At 44.0% G+C, this 14,890-nt stretch overlaps 1 protein-coding gene and 1 long non-coding RNA gene across 2 annotated transcripts in view; one reads left to right on the top strand and one right to left on the bottom strand.

Moving 5' to 3' along the window:
* Nucleotides 1-14,890, top strand: part of XXYLT1 (xyloside xylosyltransferase 1) — a 218,877-nt gene that overhangs the window by 113,369 nt on the left and 90,618 nt on the right. The gene's annotated exons all lie outside the window — the stretch shown is intronic.
* On the bottom strand, nucleotides 9,673-13,762 carry LOC111765926 (uncharacterized). Its single transcript, XR_002798129.3, has 2 exons — nucleotides 13,146-13,762; nucleotides 9,673-10,415 (listed from the first exon to the last, which is right to left on the bottom strand). It is a non-coding gene; the product is annotated as an uncharacterized lncRNA (long non-coding RNA).

The following is a 14,890-nucleotide window of genomic DNA, read 5'->3' as shown; positions in this document are numbered from 1 at the left end:
AGGACCAGAAGTGGACCATCCCGACAAGGGAGATGCGGGCGAAGGAGAAGGCAGGCTTCCCTAAGCCTTGCTCTACTCTCTTCCCTCAAGGACGGAGTTAGTAATGGACCCAAAATGCAGGGGAAAAGCAGTTTTCTAAAGGGGAAAGCCCTTTTAAATCTGTCAAATTGACTGTTTTCACTCTTGGGAGTAAAGACCAGAGAGCCAGGCTGCCCGGGGGACACTTGGATGGGGGTGGAGGCTTGGAGCAGCCCAGAAAGGTGGCCACTTCAGGTCACTTCCCTCCCCTGCCGAGACTCCTGGTGGCCTCAACCAGGCTGGGAGGACCTGGCCCTGCTGCCTCTCCAGCCACTGCAGTAACACCTCTCTCGCCTCGCTCAGTTGGGCTCCTACCCCACTGGGTTTTTTTTTTTTTTTTACTTGAATGTGCCACATGCATCGTCTGTTCTTCTTTAGGACCTTTTCACTAGTGACTCACTTTGCCTTATCTTTCTCCAAGAAGGTAGAGAGTGCATGTCTGTTTCCTCGTCTTTCAGGTCTCAGCTTGCATGCTGCCGTTGCAAAGTTGCAAAGAGGCCTCCCCTGGCCACAACTTCAGGAGCCCGCACCATATCCTGCTCTATCCCGTCACTCTGTTATTTTCTCCACAGCACTTACTGCTGTCTGAAGTCATCCAGTTTGCTCACTTGCTTGTTGACTCTAAGATACCTGAGAGCTCAACCCTTGTGTCTTTCCCCTGCTGAATTTTCAGGGGCTAGAATTCTGAGCGCTGGTACACAAGAGGTGTGCAACGTAGCTGTGGAATGACTGAAAGAATGGAGAGCTGTGGGTTATTGAAGAACTTAGAACTGTGCCTTGGAGCTCTGCGGTGTGTGGCTGCTGTGCTGTTGGTGGAAGCACTTAGAGGTCTGGCGGCTTCCCCTGGCCTGGGAGGGGATCCGCTTGGGGTGAGGGGCGGGGGGCAATTTTTCATCCTGAGCAGTCTACTTCTAGCAACATCAGTTTCTGTTTTTACTACAGCATCTCCAGCTTTGCATTAGGTGCAGAAGGAACACGTGGTGCAGGTTTTCCAGGTTTTTCTTTTGAAAAGGAGAAGGGCTCCAATCCTCCAGCAGAAAATCATGGCTCTGCATGAGCCGAAAGTGTTTTTACCGGTCAGGGAGACCCTGAAGTTTTAGCGACTTTGTCTATATTAAAGGAATTAAAGTCACTAATATTATGACAGCACTTAAGATATGAGTGGGGTGAAAGTGTTTTAAAGTGAAAACAAAACTCTTACCGGCTTCCATGAAATGGCACATTTTTTTCCCCTTCCATATGTGTTGGTGTTTTTTTTTTTTTTAAAGATTTATTTATTTTAAGCTCCCCCCCGGCCCCCCCCCCCCCCCCCCCCCGTTGTCTGTTCTCTGTGTCTATTTGCTGTGTCTTGTTTCTTTGTTCGCTTCTGTTGTCGTCAGCGGCACGGGAAGTGTGGGCGGCGCCATTCCTGTGCAGGCTGCACTTTTCTTTTCGCGCTGGGCGGCTCTCCTTACGGTGTGCACTCCTCGCGCGTGGGGCTCCCCTACGCGGGGGACACCCCTGCGTGGCGCGGCACTCCTTGCGGGGCCACTTGCGGGGGCACTGCGCATGGGCCAGCTCCACACGGGTCAAGGAGGCCCGGGGCTTGAACCGCGGACCTCCCATGTGGTAGATGGACGCCCTAACCACTGGGCCAAGTCCGTTTCCCATGTGTTGGTGTTTTTATGAGTGTGCAGTCATGCCTGCCTTTATAATTGAAATAAAAAAATTTTAATTATTATTCAGGTCTTCTATCATTGGCAGTTATCAAACTGCACCTGGATGTTTATCACTAATGACTCGAATAAAGTCACCAATGTCTGTTAAATGAATTGTACAGAGGCAGCTTCCTCTCTTGATAATGGATAGCAGGGGGTCATAAAGCAAATCTATCCTGACTTGGCCCCTGAGTTACCAGACCATAAATGCAACCTCTGTAAATCCACCTGCCATGGCAGAGGAAAGAAGAGCAGGTCGTGGCCCCCCTGCTTAATAATCAGAAAAACAGGTTTAGAGTTGAAGTATCAATAATCTGGGGGTTGACGTGGAGCGTCCGCGGCGGGCGGCGGCGGCTGCCGCGTCCGGGGCTCTTGGGCCTCGGGCCCGGGATTGTACACCATGGCTGAACTTGATGAGGGAGATTTCACTATAGGGGATTATGCTCTGTTAGAAGATTACGTGCACGATAGTGTCGGTGCTCCTGGATTTATAACCAATGATTATGTTCGCGTAACTCAGCTTTACTGTGATGGGGTGGGTAAGCAGTGTAAAGATTATACTCAAATTGAGAAGAACGTAGAATTTGACATCTGCAGTCTGTGGTGTAGTAAACCAGTTTCTGTTCTGCATGACTACTGTGATGCCATTAAAGTGTATGTTTTCTGGCCACTCCTGTTTCAACGTCAGCAGAGTTCTGTGGTATCACGATTGCATCCCTGTGTGGACACTGGCAATTCTCATGCTTTTGAAATGAGTTTGAAGAGATTACAATATCTTGAGCTGATGGAAGATATTGTGGATTTGGCAAAGAAAGTTGTGAATGATTCATTCTTTATTGGAGGTTTATTAAGAATTGGTTATAAAATAGAAAACAAAATCTTGGCAATGGAAGAGGCTTTGAATTGGGTAAAGTACACAGGTGACTTAGCAATTCTGCCCAAATTAGGAACAATTGACAATTGTTGGCCTATGTTAAGTATTTTCTTTACTGAATACAAATACCATATAACTAAAGTTGTAACAGAAAACTGCAATTTGCTTGAGGAATTTAAAACTCAAAATTGTGCCGACTGTATAGAGCAAGGAGAACTAATGAAAATGAAGGGAAATGAGGAGTTCTCCAAGGAAAGATTTGATATAGCTATTATCTATTACACCAGAGCCATTGAATATAGACCTGAAAATCATCTTCTTTATGGTAACCGTGCTCTATGTTTTCTGCGCACTGGACAAATCAGAACACAGTCTCACGGTAGAAAATTTGGAAAATACAAGAATTTAAAAAGAAGAAAAAAATTCACCAGTAATCCAGCCACCTTGGAGAATACTGCTATATTAAAATTATACAGCTTTAGATGGCTTAAGCCGTGGATAAACCAAGGCTATGTAGACTAGAGAAATGCTTGACAGTCTTCCATCAGTGCCTCTTCCTGACAAGAAATGAGCTGCAAATGGTTTTAGGCCATTGCCTCTGTCTAGGTCCAGAACTGCAGATAGTGTATGCTGTGTGAAAGTGAATCTGTGTGCCCTCAAGATCAGACAAGAAGGTAGATAAGTCGGCTAGTCTCCTGTGAGAACGAGGTGCCTATCTGAAACCTTGACAAGGTGGAAGGTCATCCTCTTTGCACGGGAAACCTCCGAAAGCTGTGAGGCAAACCAGGGTGTTTCTGTGCTGTTTCATGAGTGTTGAATGTTAAACATCCAAGGAGGATCATCCTAAAACCCTGCTGCAAAGGAGTTGAATCAAAAGTAGAAATACAGATGCCAGGGAGCCTCAGGAGGGAGAAGGTCAAGAGCAGGGTTATGGATTTATGGATCTATCCTTGTCCCTCCCTCCTAACTTTTGGTTCAACATTTAAGTTTTCACTAGAGTCGGGTCAGAAGCATGCCATTGTGAATCCTTTGTTCATTGTTAAAACTATTTTTTGGATGCCTATTAAATGGACCAAGCTTTATGCCACAAAAAAAAAAAAAAAATAATCTGGATACTGTCCTCCCAAGAAAAGGTTAAAATGTTTTCAAAGGAATGCTGAAGTTTTTCCTTTATACAGGCACACAGGAAATTAAACCACAAGAAGGCAAAGTTGGATTTCTTAATCTACCCAAAATAATGAAATTTAAAGTGTGGGTTTATGGTTGGAAAGTGGCCACGTAAAAATAGCACTTGAGTAACTCACCAAATCTGCCTGTCCTGGGCTTTCTGCTCAGCATCAGCTCTCTTTGGGGAAGGCTGGGCTGCTGGCAGAACCCAGTGCCACGTTTGGCATCTCCCTGCCCTGGTACCCTGCTCTTAGACTCAATTCCAGATGAATATGGTTGCGTTTCCAGTTGAGACCCACCCTGTGTCCTGTGGTGGATGTGACTCAGGGATGCAGCACTCCCTGCTTTCTTCATTTTTAGGTGGTGGTAGCTTTGATATCACCTTCAACCCTCATTGTCCATTGTGAGATTTGCAGTCACTTAAACCTGACTGGAAGGGCATTGCTTTGCCTGTTACCTCCCTTCTGGTTGTGTTCTCATATCCTCTGTATCTCCAAGGCAGCTCTTCCTTTGTTGGAGATTCTTTTAGGTCCGGAGCTTCTGGAAATGCAAATTGGCTTCTAGAAAAAAGACTTAACTGGTATAGACTCGAGGATTTTCTAATCTGCTCAAATACCCAAAGTGCTTGTCATTTGCTTTGGACATCCAAGATGCACTTGGCAAGAGGAGATGGGGAAAATGTAGCACAAATATAATTAAATGATAGGAAAACGAAGCCAGATGAGAGTATCTCCCAGTTTAATGTTTGCTTTTTCTTTGAAAAATGCCCAGTAAACCACCTTGTGGTGAACCGAGAGGGAGGCAGATGTTTCCAGATGGACTTGGCCTAGAAAAAAAGATTTATAAAAATGGGTGCCTCTGGGTACCTTTAGAGTAATCCTAAAGAAACATCAGGTCATGGCAAAATGCTTTACATCTGATACACATTGCTTCAAAATGGGTATTTTCTCTGAGGTAATTAATTCCTTTAAAAATGTTTTAAATTTAAAACAAATACATGTCAATTTTGAAAAGCTGAAAAAGTATTTTAAAAAAACTTTAATCACAGTAAGATTTTAGCATGTTTTCTTCTACATATTTATAAATATATAGATACATAGATACATACATATGTACGTATATACACGTATGCATATATATGTATTTGATGTACTGATCACCATAAATATTAAGTCCTACAATATAATATATTTTACATTATATGCAATGTATTTTTAAATATTTTTGAGATTATAAAAGAATGCAAACACATTGTAGAAAACTTGGAGAAGTATAAAGAAGAAATTTCAAATGATGTCATTGCACTATGGAGTGAGTATATATGGTAGCTAGTCTCCAAAATTGGTCCCCTAATGAACCAGTCCTCCTAGTATTCACACTTGCAGTCCCATCTCCTTAAATTTTGGCTGGCCCTTTTGACAAATAGAATAGAGTAGAAGTGATGCCTTGCTGTTTTGTTTTAGCCTGGGTGTCCTGAAACACTCACTGTGGGTATACTACCTCTTGGAACCTGGCTGCCATGCTCTAGGAAGCCCAGACCCCTGGGGCAGCCCACAGGAAGGTGCTCTGGGTGACATCCCCAGCAGAGCTCTTGGCCGACAGCCAGCATCAACTGCTGCAGTTGGTCTGAGCCATCTTGGATGTCCAGCCTGGCTGAGCCTTTAGACAACCCCAGCCCCCTCCACCATTTTACTGTATCTATGAGAGACCTCTCATGAGAGCTGCCCAGCTAAGCCTAGTTGACTTGCAGAACTGTGAGGAATAATAATACATTGATGGGGGAGCAGGTATAACTCAGTGGTTGAGTTCCTGCTTCCCAGGTACAAGATCCTGGGTTCAATCTCCAGTACCTCCAAAAAGAAAAATATATTGGTGTCTTAAGGCACTAAGTTTTGGGATGGTTTGTTGCACAGCAACAGATAACTGGCACAGGGTTCATTTAAAAATAAACCCCATCGAAAGGGAGCATGTTAAGGCAAGAGACCTCAGCTTCTAAAGCCAGACAGACCTGATTTGAATTCCTACTCCATCTCTCACTAGCTGTGTGATCATTGTCAAGTTATTGGTTGTGTTAGGTTGCCACAGGCTGCCAATGCAAAAATACCAGAAATGGGTTGGCTTTTATAAAGGGGATTTATTTGGGGTAAAAGTTTATAGTTCCAAGGCTGCAAAAATGTCCAAATCAAGGCATCATCAGAGATGCTTTCTCACCAAGCATTGGCTGCTAGGAGATCCTGAAGTCCTGCTGCGTGGTGAGGCAAGATGGCGGGTTTGTTGGTCTCTGTCTTCTTTCTCCAGGAGCTCAGCTGTGGGGGTTCAGGCATTTCTCCCTGGGCCTCTTCTTGATCCTCTAGGGGCCTTTCTGTCTTCTGCAGCTGTAAGTGAACCTGAGGTCCTCTCTATCATATGGTCAGGTCAAAATGGCAAAAGCTTCCTTTTCTATGTCTCCTCTTTGTGTCTCTGTTTATATAAGGTTCCAGAAAGAGGACAGGGACCCAACCTTTGTCATGCCTCACTGATGTAGTCCAATCAAAATCAATCTAATCAAATGATCTAATCCAGGTCCCTTAACTGAATCTAATGCAATCAAGTCCCCTTTCCCCATAAGAATGGATTAGTTAAAAAACAATCTTTTCTGGGATTCACCAAGTTCAAAATGTCACGTTGGTGTATTAGTTTCTTTGGAATGCCATAACAAGTGATGACAAACTTGGGACTTAAAACAGAAATTTTTTCCCTCACAGTTCTGGAGTCCAGGAGTCCAAAACCAAGGTGTCAGCATGGCCATGACTCTAGGGGAGAATCCTTCCTTGCCTCTTCCCCAGGTTTTGGTGGCTCCAGGCATTCCCTTGCTTGTGGCAGCCTTACTCCAATCTCTGCCTCCATCTTCACCTGGCCTTCTTCCCTGAGTCTTTCTGTGTGACTTGATGTCCTCTTTACTTACGATACCAGTCACTGGCTTTAGGGCTGTATTGTCTGCCAAAGGGGTGCTGGGGCAAAGTACCAGAAATCCGTTTATAAAGGGTATTTATTTGGGGCAAAAGCTTACAGTTACAAGGCACTAAAGAGTTCACTCAAGATTGCTTTCTCACTAAAGTCAAACTGCCATGTGTTGAAGCAAAATGGTGGCTGATCTCAGCGAGGGTTCAGCCTTCCCCTCTGGGCTTCCTCTCTCTCGCTGCAGGCTGGCATAGGACTTGTCTCTCAGGGCTTCCTCTCCCTCCTCCTGACATAGGGCTTGTTTCTTTCCAGGCTTTCTATATCAGTCTTGGTTCTCTTCCCAAGGCCATCTTAAGCTGACAGGCAAATGGCTCATCTCTTCCTCGGGCCCCAGGATCAAACATGACAACTCTCTCTCTTCCAGCATCTTCTTGACTGAGTGTCCATTTATTTCAGCCCACCAAGGGGGTGGGGCCTCCCCCCCCCACCGAGTCACGCTTGACTGATGTGACCTAATCAGAAGCTCTCAATTGATTTTGTCAAGTAAACTTAATCAGAGGCCCCTCCTTGAATTTAATATAATCAAAGGGTACCATACCCAGAGGAATAGATTAGTTTATAAACATAGTCTTTCTGTTTTGGGGATTCATAAAAATAATCTCAAATTGTCACAAGGGCTCTCCTTAAATCCAGGACGATTTCTTCTCCAGATCCTTAACTAATTATATCTGCAAGGATCCTATTTCCAAATAAAGTCATATTCTGAGATTCCGGATGGACATGCAGTTTTGGGGAACACTTTTCAACCCACTACACTTGGCTTCCATGAATATTCATTTTTCTCCATTTGTAAAGTAGAAATTGGGAGGCTGGAAAGTAGTCCAGTGTCTAACACATAGCGGTTATTAAATACATGTAGTTTCCATATGGTGATATTTAATACTCATGAGTAATGATGATAAAGAAAAGAGGGAAAAGCAGCAGCAGTAGTAGCAGCAGTGACTATATAATGAAAATCTTATTGTACTTGCATTTTTTTGAGGCTAGGAAAAAATGTAATATTCCTTTGAGTCTCCTCCATACTTGACATAGTGTTTGGCACAGTTGGGACTTCATGACTCTCTTGGCTTGGAATGGGTGGGATCAGTGCAGCAGGGCCTGTCTTCTGTGTCCCGTATGTACCTCTGTGGTACATAAAGGGTGAGGGAGAGGGTGGTAGTCTGGAAGTGGTCTCGGAGACCATCTTTTCCAAGACCCTGATCTTTCCAGCCTGGAAAGACTGATCCCTTGCCTGAGGTTGGACGTGGTGGTAGATCTGCCCTGTTTACTCACACTTGTAAAATCTCAAAGTTCACCTTTCATTAAATAAGGTAGAGATAATTGGATTACCTGTTCAAGAAAAAAAATGTAGGGGGAAAAAATGTTGTCTGTTGTTGGCTTCTAGAAGTGCCTCTGACAGGGAAGTTTTCCCCTTCTTGCTAATGAAATTCTCTTTTCCAAGTATTGCATAGCTAACCAAAATGGAGCATAATTTATCAGACAGAGACTTAGCTCCTGTCAGGTGGTAAAGTGTGACTAGAAGGCTCTGGGGTTCCCTACTGTAGGACAGCTAGATGAAGAGGGAATACCCGAGTTGCTGTTGTGCTCTGAGCCTCTCATTTGAACATGTGGGGGTTGCATCAACCCTTTGGAAAATCACCAGCAGCGTGAAGCTGGGGGACCATGGCCCCCCATGAGGCCAGTAAACCCTGGAAAGCCAGATGCTCACAGCTTCGTCATTCCTGGAGCAGACCATGCTAATGAAAATGCTGGCAGGTCATTTTTGTGAGTTTTGTGAGTTATATTTTGTGAGAAGAAACTGTGTTTAATTTTGTTCATTTTCCAGCTTGGGAAATAAAGTGAGGCACTATGAAGAGAGGAGATATGTGCTGGGGTCATTTGGGCCCTCCCTGGAGTGTACTCAGAAGCTGTGGTCCCCATCAGGGTCTCTGAACCCATAAGAGTCTTAGAAGATAGTAATGGGGTTCAATGAGTTGATTTCAACATTACAAAAATTTAGCAGAAACTGTACTTTAACCCGTGATATAATTATCCAGGAGAACTTAGAACATCAAAATTCATTGCTTCACTCTTCCTCTTTTCCACCCTCTTTTTTTCCTCTTCTTTTCTTCTCAAGTATTTATTAGTTTCCTTTTCTTCCTTTTCCTTTCCCTCTCTTTCCTTGAGGCAGCAGGAAGGGCGTGTGGGGCTGGGAATGACAGGCAGTCGGCAGGGTTGGGAGATTGGTTACAGTAATTATATTATTGGGGATAAGAAGAGCCAAATTTCAAATGTCAAAAAAAGAGGTTACAAATGTGGAAAGGCTAAAGGCTAGAATTAACCCTATGGTCTTGGATCGAAATAGGAGGAATAGGTGTAAATCTACAGTTTTAGACAGATAGATATGGAAATATGTACAGGTGTGTGTGTTTAACTCTTGCCTGCTGACAGGGCCTAGAAACAATGATATCTCAGTAACAGTCAGCACCTACTGTCCATATCTTAGTTTCTAAATACCATTCTCCACTAAAAGTAAACAGGGCTTCTTGGAGAAACTTTGAGTTCCAGGGCTGAAGCAGGCAAAGAAAGATGAGGCTTAAAAAAAAAAAAAAGTCACCAGTACTTGTTAAAAGGACATAGCAACCACCTTGAAGGAACTCCTGTGGCCTAAAGTGAGCATTAAAATAAGTAGTGTTCATTAAGGATTATAACCCATTGAATAAAATAGGACTCCATGATCCATTCTGATTTAAATAAATAAATGTTATAAATGTTTAAATAAACAAGTGGGGGATGACTGGTTGCAGTTCTTTACAGTAGAATGCCTCCTAATTTTTATATAGAAAGAATGAAGGAATTAGAAAGTCAACAATTGGCGAATGTCATAGTAATTTATTCAGACAGGAATCATCAGTGGATGCTAAAATGATCAGGTAAAACTTTGTTGAAGAATAGTCCCAAAATATTCCTTCATAATCACTTCTTGCTATATAAAGAAAATAAAAGTAATATAACAGTGATCAAAGTTAATATCACCAGTAGTGGGACAAATTGGAATGAAGGGCCTCCTAACATGATGCAGTGAGAAGAGCACAGCATTGCTTCTGTGGTGTTCCTGACAAAAATCTCGAACCTCTATCTAATTATAGGAAACATTAGGTAAATCTAAACTGAAGGACATTTTACTAAATAATTGGCCTGTACTTCTCAAAATGCCCAAGGTCATGAACGACATTTACTTGATTGAGGAACTTCTGATTGAGGAGAGTTGACAACTAAATGCAATTTTGAACCAAAAACTGTTTCTGTTTTTGGGGCAATTGGCAAATTTTGAATGGGAGTTTAGGGATTGTGTTCCTTCCCTCTGGGCCTGCCAGCTCTCTGGAATGTGGCCATCTCTGGCTTGGTCTTCCTTACTAGTGACCATGTCTAGATTCCAGGAAATACAAGTGGGGCACGAGATAGGGGCTCAGACAGGAAGTGAGGTGGAGGCAGGTGATGAAGGACAGGAAGTTCTTTAAGGAGGTAGCTCAGGTCCCGACTGACTTGGAATAGGTGAGGGCTGAGCAGAGGTCAGCAAGGTAGGGAGACACCAGCAACTCCACTGTAGCAAGGGGATGCTGTGAATAAAGATAAGGGCATTGGTCAGATGAAATGGATATAGTTCCCATTGGCCGTAGCAAAACCTAATGTCTTTGAGTCTCTATTTATTTATCTGTACAGAGGATGGGATTAATACCGCCTGCTGTGGAAGAGACTGCTAGTTGTTGCCCTATGTTCATTCTCTAGCTTTTTCATTTAAAACTTATCCCCATTTATTTGTTGTAGCATTATATCCAGTGAAAGAATGAAATTCACAGCCTCCCTTGCAGCTAGGTTTGGGCATGTGGCTAAATTCTGGCAAGTGAGATATAAGAACAAATGTGAAAGTTGCTTAAAGGGTCTGACTCATCGTATGTGTATGTGTGTGTGTATATAAGATGATTGTGCTCTTCCCTTCATCCTTTCTTTTGCCTGGAATGCAGCCAAGTTGGCTGGAGCCCCAGTAGTCATCTTGAACCATGAGGTAAACTTGAGGATAGAAACCAGTGCTAGGATAGCAGAGCAGAAAGGGAGAAGGAGCTTGGACCCTTGATAACTTCATGGAGCAGCCAGACCATCCCTGAACAGCCTAGATGTAGTCTTACATGTAAAGCAGTTAGGTCTTTGGTTGTGTGCAGTCAAATCTAATCCACACAGATGCTCCTGCCCTCTATAGTTGATGGAAGGATTAAATGAGCATGGGAATGAGTTTTGTGACTTAGAATGACTTTGAACATTGTGAAGTGCTGTAAAATACAAGGAGTTAGGCCTGTTACTGTTGCAATCCTTGGAGTAAACTGAAGGCACAGGGCTGCAGTGGTCAGGCCCTGATGGGCTGGCTGGGCAGGAGGAACGCTTGCCAGGGCAGAGTGTGGGGATGGGGAGCTGCCGGCAGTAGGAGAAAACCTTCTTAGTTTTCATAATTTTACCCTGAATCTATAAGGATAGGTGTGGGTTCAATTTCCAGGAAAGATAGAGCAGTTAAAAGATGTGAAGAGAGAGGGCACATATGATTAGAAACAAGAGTTCCCGTAATTCCAATAAAGAACCTCAAAATGGGCAATTCTGAATGTTGAACTATGTCAGTTTGAACAGACCAGTGATAGGTATACCATTATTTTCAAAAGCACCTGTTAATTTTGCCCACAGAGGATAGTTTTCTGAAGATTCCATTCCCCAGAGGTCTAGGGAAAAAGCCTGTTGGTGGAGAGCAAAGACTAGCCATCAGCTTAAAAGTCAAAATGTAGTACTGTCCAGAAGAAACAGAAAACTCTGCTTAAGTGTTTGGAGACAATAAATAATAAATAAATAAAGTCTATAGCTGTGAGAAAAATAAGCTATGGGGAGGCCAACAGGAACCAGGGACATACATCTATACCATAGAAATGGAAGAATGCAAGAATTGGGATATTTCAGATCTCAAGTCTATTTCCTGTGTGTATTAAACCTCATAAAGAAGTGCATGAGCTATGATTTTGTATTTGTACCGGAAGCAAGAGGCAAATTGAGACCAGGTGCAGTATGCGTTGGATTATTTTATATGGTCCCCAAAGTTTTTCAGTCAAGTTCAAAATAAATTCTGTCCTGTCCTAAAGGATATAATTTATACCTTGTCATGGAAGGTGCTAAGGGTGAGGAAGGAACTCAGGTTACACTGTTGCTGAAGCAAAAACCACGTCCTTTCATAATAATTTGTTTTGTTTTATCCATAAAACAGGAGTTAATTAAAAACGAGCATCATGGCTGAGCCATAACTAATGATGCTTTCCATGTTTAATTTTGGGAGGTGGCACAGGTAGGGCTAGAAAAAAGAATTATTTTATAGCTAATAAATAAAACTGACCGTGGTCATTAATTTCAACCTGCCGGCCCCCAAACCTTTTACCAGAGCTCCTTACAGGTTACATAAATCACTCTTGTGAACTCCATTTCCTTTTCCTTCCCTTCCTGCCTTGGAGGTAGGGGGCAAGCTGCTAATGTGGAAAACATAGATCCACACCGGTGAGAGTGGGGCACTTGCTGGCTGAGCAGAGCCGGCAGACCTGGGTCCTTGCTGTTTCCCGACCATCCCAGATACTCCCGAACTGGAACGCAGTGTAGCTTGGGGTGAGGGGCAAGGGCTTGGGGCTTTTTAGAGCCCAGCACATATGAGTGTGATTTCCAGCTCTGTACCTACCAGCCATGTGTTCTTGACTGTATTTAATCCTTTGATTTCCTCATCCATCAAATAGAAATAATACTAATCTCAGAGAGAGTTTTGATGACTAAGTGAGAATGATGTATTTATATATGTTGGCTGTTGTCATGAAAAACTTCCTTTTAGTTTGCTTATGTGGTGCTAAATCCTTTTTCCCCAGGCATTTCTCCATCGGTTTCTGCTCAGTGATAAGAAAACCCAGTAGTCTTTAAGCTCCTTGGGGGTGAGGATCTCGAGGGGGGTGGTGGAGGGAAGTGGAGAACCTCTTTTCTGTCCAGAGACATCCCAGTTATTGCACCAATATGCCCTGGAACTGTCTGATGCTTTCGCCCTTGACATGGAGATATTCATTGTGTTTTCTTTGAAAAAAATAGCAGGATTTAAAAAGGCATATTAGAGATGTCTGAAGGTTTTTCTCAGAAGCTTTTATGGGATGGATCAAAGAAACCAATGAGTGAGGCGGCTCTGCTCTCAACTCTGGCACCTCCTTGCTGGTTGGCTTATACAAGTCTTGCCCAAACTCTCTGAACCTCAGGCTTTTCGTCTGTAAATGAAAGGAACTAACACTCACCTCACAGGACCTCAGTGGAGGTTCACCAGCTGAGCCAGTGGACATAAATCCGCATGGGCCCGGCATACAGACCACCTCTTGCCCCTTCTCGAGATGGAGCGTTTGTCTGACCAGGTCTGAGGAGGCCTTGGCACGTCTGCCTTCTTACTGTTCCTTCGTAGCAGCTATTCCCGTAGCTGGCCACGTCCCGTCGCTGGGCCCCATCTTCAAAGGCCATGCAGGGGGAGAAGAGCCCAGCTGGGAAACGACCCAAGCTTCCTGTGGAATGTGAGAACGAACAGCCCAATACCAGCCACAGATCTCCTCAGGAACACAGCCATGTCCAAGCAGGCAGTGGTGAGCCCTCCATCAGCACCAGAGAGCAGCCCGAGAGTGCCGCGGGCGCTGGCCAGGCAGTCTGGTGCACCGTGGAGCACAGCAGGACTGTGCCTGACCCTGGGCCTCAAAACAGGTCCTCCAGGGGCAGGAGCCTTTGACCTTTAGAGGAAGTCTCCACCCCTTTTCAGGTGCCCTTTTGTCCCTGCAGCCCAGAGGTGCTGCTGAGAAGCAATTAAAGAGCACCAGTGTGATGATGGAGCAGGTGGCAGATTGCCACAATATTTCAAAGATGACAATGAGAAAGCGAGCTCTCATTCCAAGCAGCTGTTTCCGAGGCCCACAGCCTTGTGACTGAGTCACATAGCTTGGCATTGTCATAATTTCCCCTTCTCCCCCAACTCTCTCCCACTTAGTGGAAAGCTTGGGCTGATTTACTGAGGTGAAAGCCCTCTGATGTGTTGTAAATATTTTTCTCTGGGAAATGCTGAAGCTATTTCACAACAGAAAGGGAGAGACCGCGTGTGCATGGCTAACCTGCCCCTCTGAGAGGGCCTGTTTTGTTTCCCAGGATGGTAGGCTCGGTGCTTACCTAAGCATGTCTTTTCTTTTCATAATTTCCTGATCTATTTTGTTGCATGTTGTTTTCCATGAATTGTTTCTGGGGATAGGAGAAGGTAGGGGGGGAGAAGAAAGGAGGGTTTTAAAGTTTAAAAATTTTTTTTTCTTTTTTTACCTTCTGGGACTTTTTCTTTTGTTGTTTGTAATAAAGTTTTAATTACTCACTCTGAGTTGTAATTCCATCCATGGTCAGATGATGTGCCTTATGGCTGGTTTAATTGGAAGCCGATGATGACTTGTCCTGAATCTGTTTCCACAGTGGAATGTCAATTTGGGAATCTCCCAGGTGGCTCTAAGGCTGTGAATGTTGCCTTCTGCAGTGCACTCTTACAGGGGGATTGGCGCTACAGCCCAGGCAAGGCTGATGCTTAGGGTTACAGATGGGTACAGGCGTCCTTCAAGCCTAGAAATAATCATCTGGGCAGCTCCTTCTTCCCCCAGACCTCCTCAGTGCTCTTCTACGGCAGTGGGCTGATGATGCTAATGGGGTCTCGACTTCTTGAAAACGACATCTTTAGCTAGCACTTTATATCTTGTCCTTCATTTTCCAGCTTGTTAGAGCCAAGTGGCACCATTTCTTTAGCCTGAAACTGGAGTGTGCAGAGACGAAGGTAAGTAGACATGTGTCTTGTTAAGATGGTACCACAGTTTTGCCTTTACTCCTGGAATTGACTTTCAGGTGGAAATGCATTCAGACCAGGGAGCTCACCTAGATCCTTAGCGTCTTTCCCCACTTTGGATTGCCCTAGTGCAGTGGGTCCTGTCTTGTAGTCACACATTCATGAGCCCTGTGTTGGGGACTTCACCTA

The sequence above is a fragment of the Dasypus novemcinctus genome, chromosome 4 (genome assembly GCF_030445035.2).
Source record: "Dasypus novemcinctus isolate mDasNov1 chromosome 4, mDasNov1.1.hap2, whole genome shotgun sequence".
NCBI classification, from domain to species: domain Eukaryota; kingdom Metazoa; phylum Chordata; class Mammalia; order Cingulata; family Dasypodidae; genus Dasypus; species Dasypus novemcinctus.
This window is presented reverse-complemented; position numbering and strand designations above follow the sequence as displayed.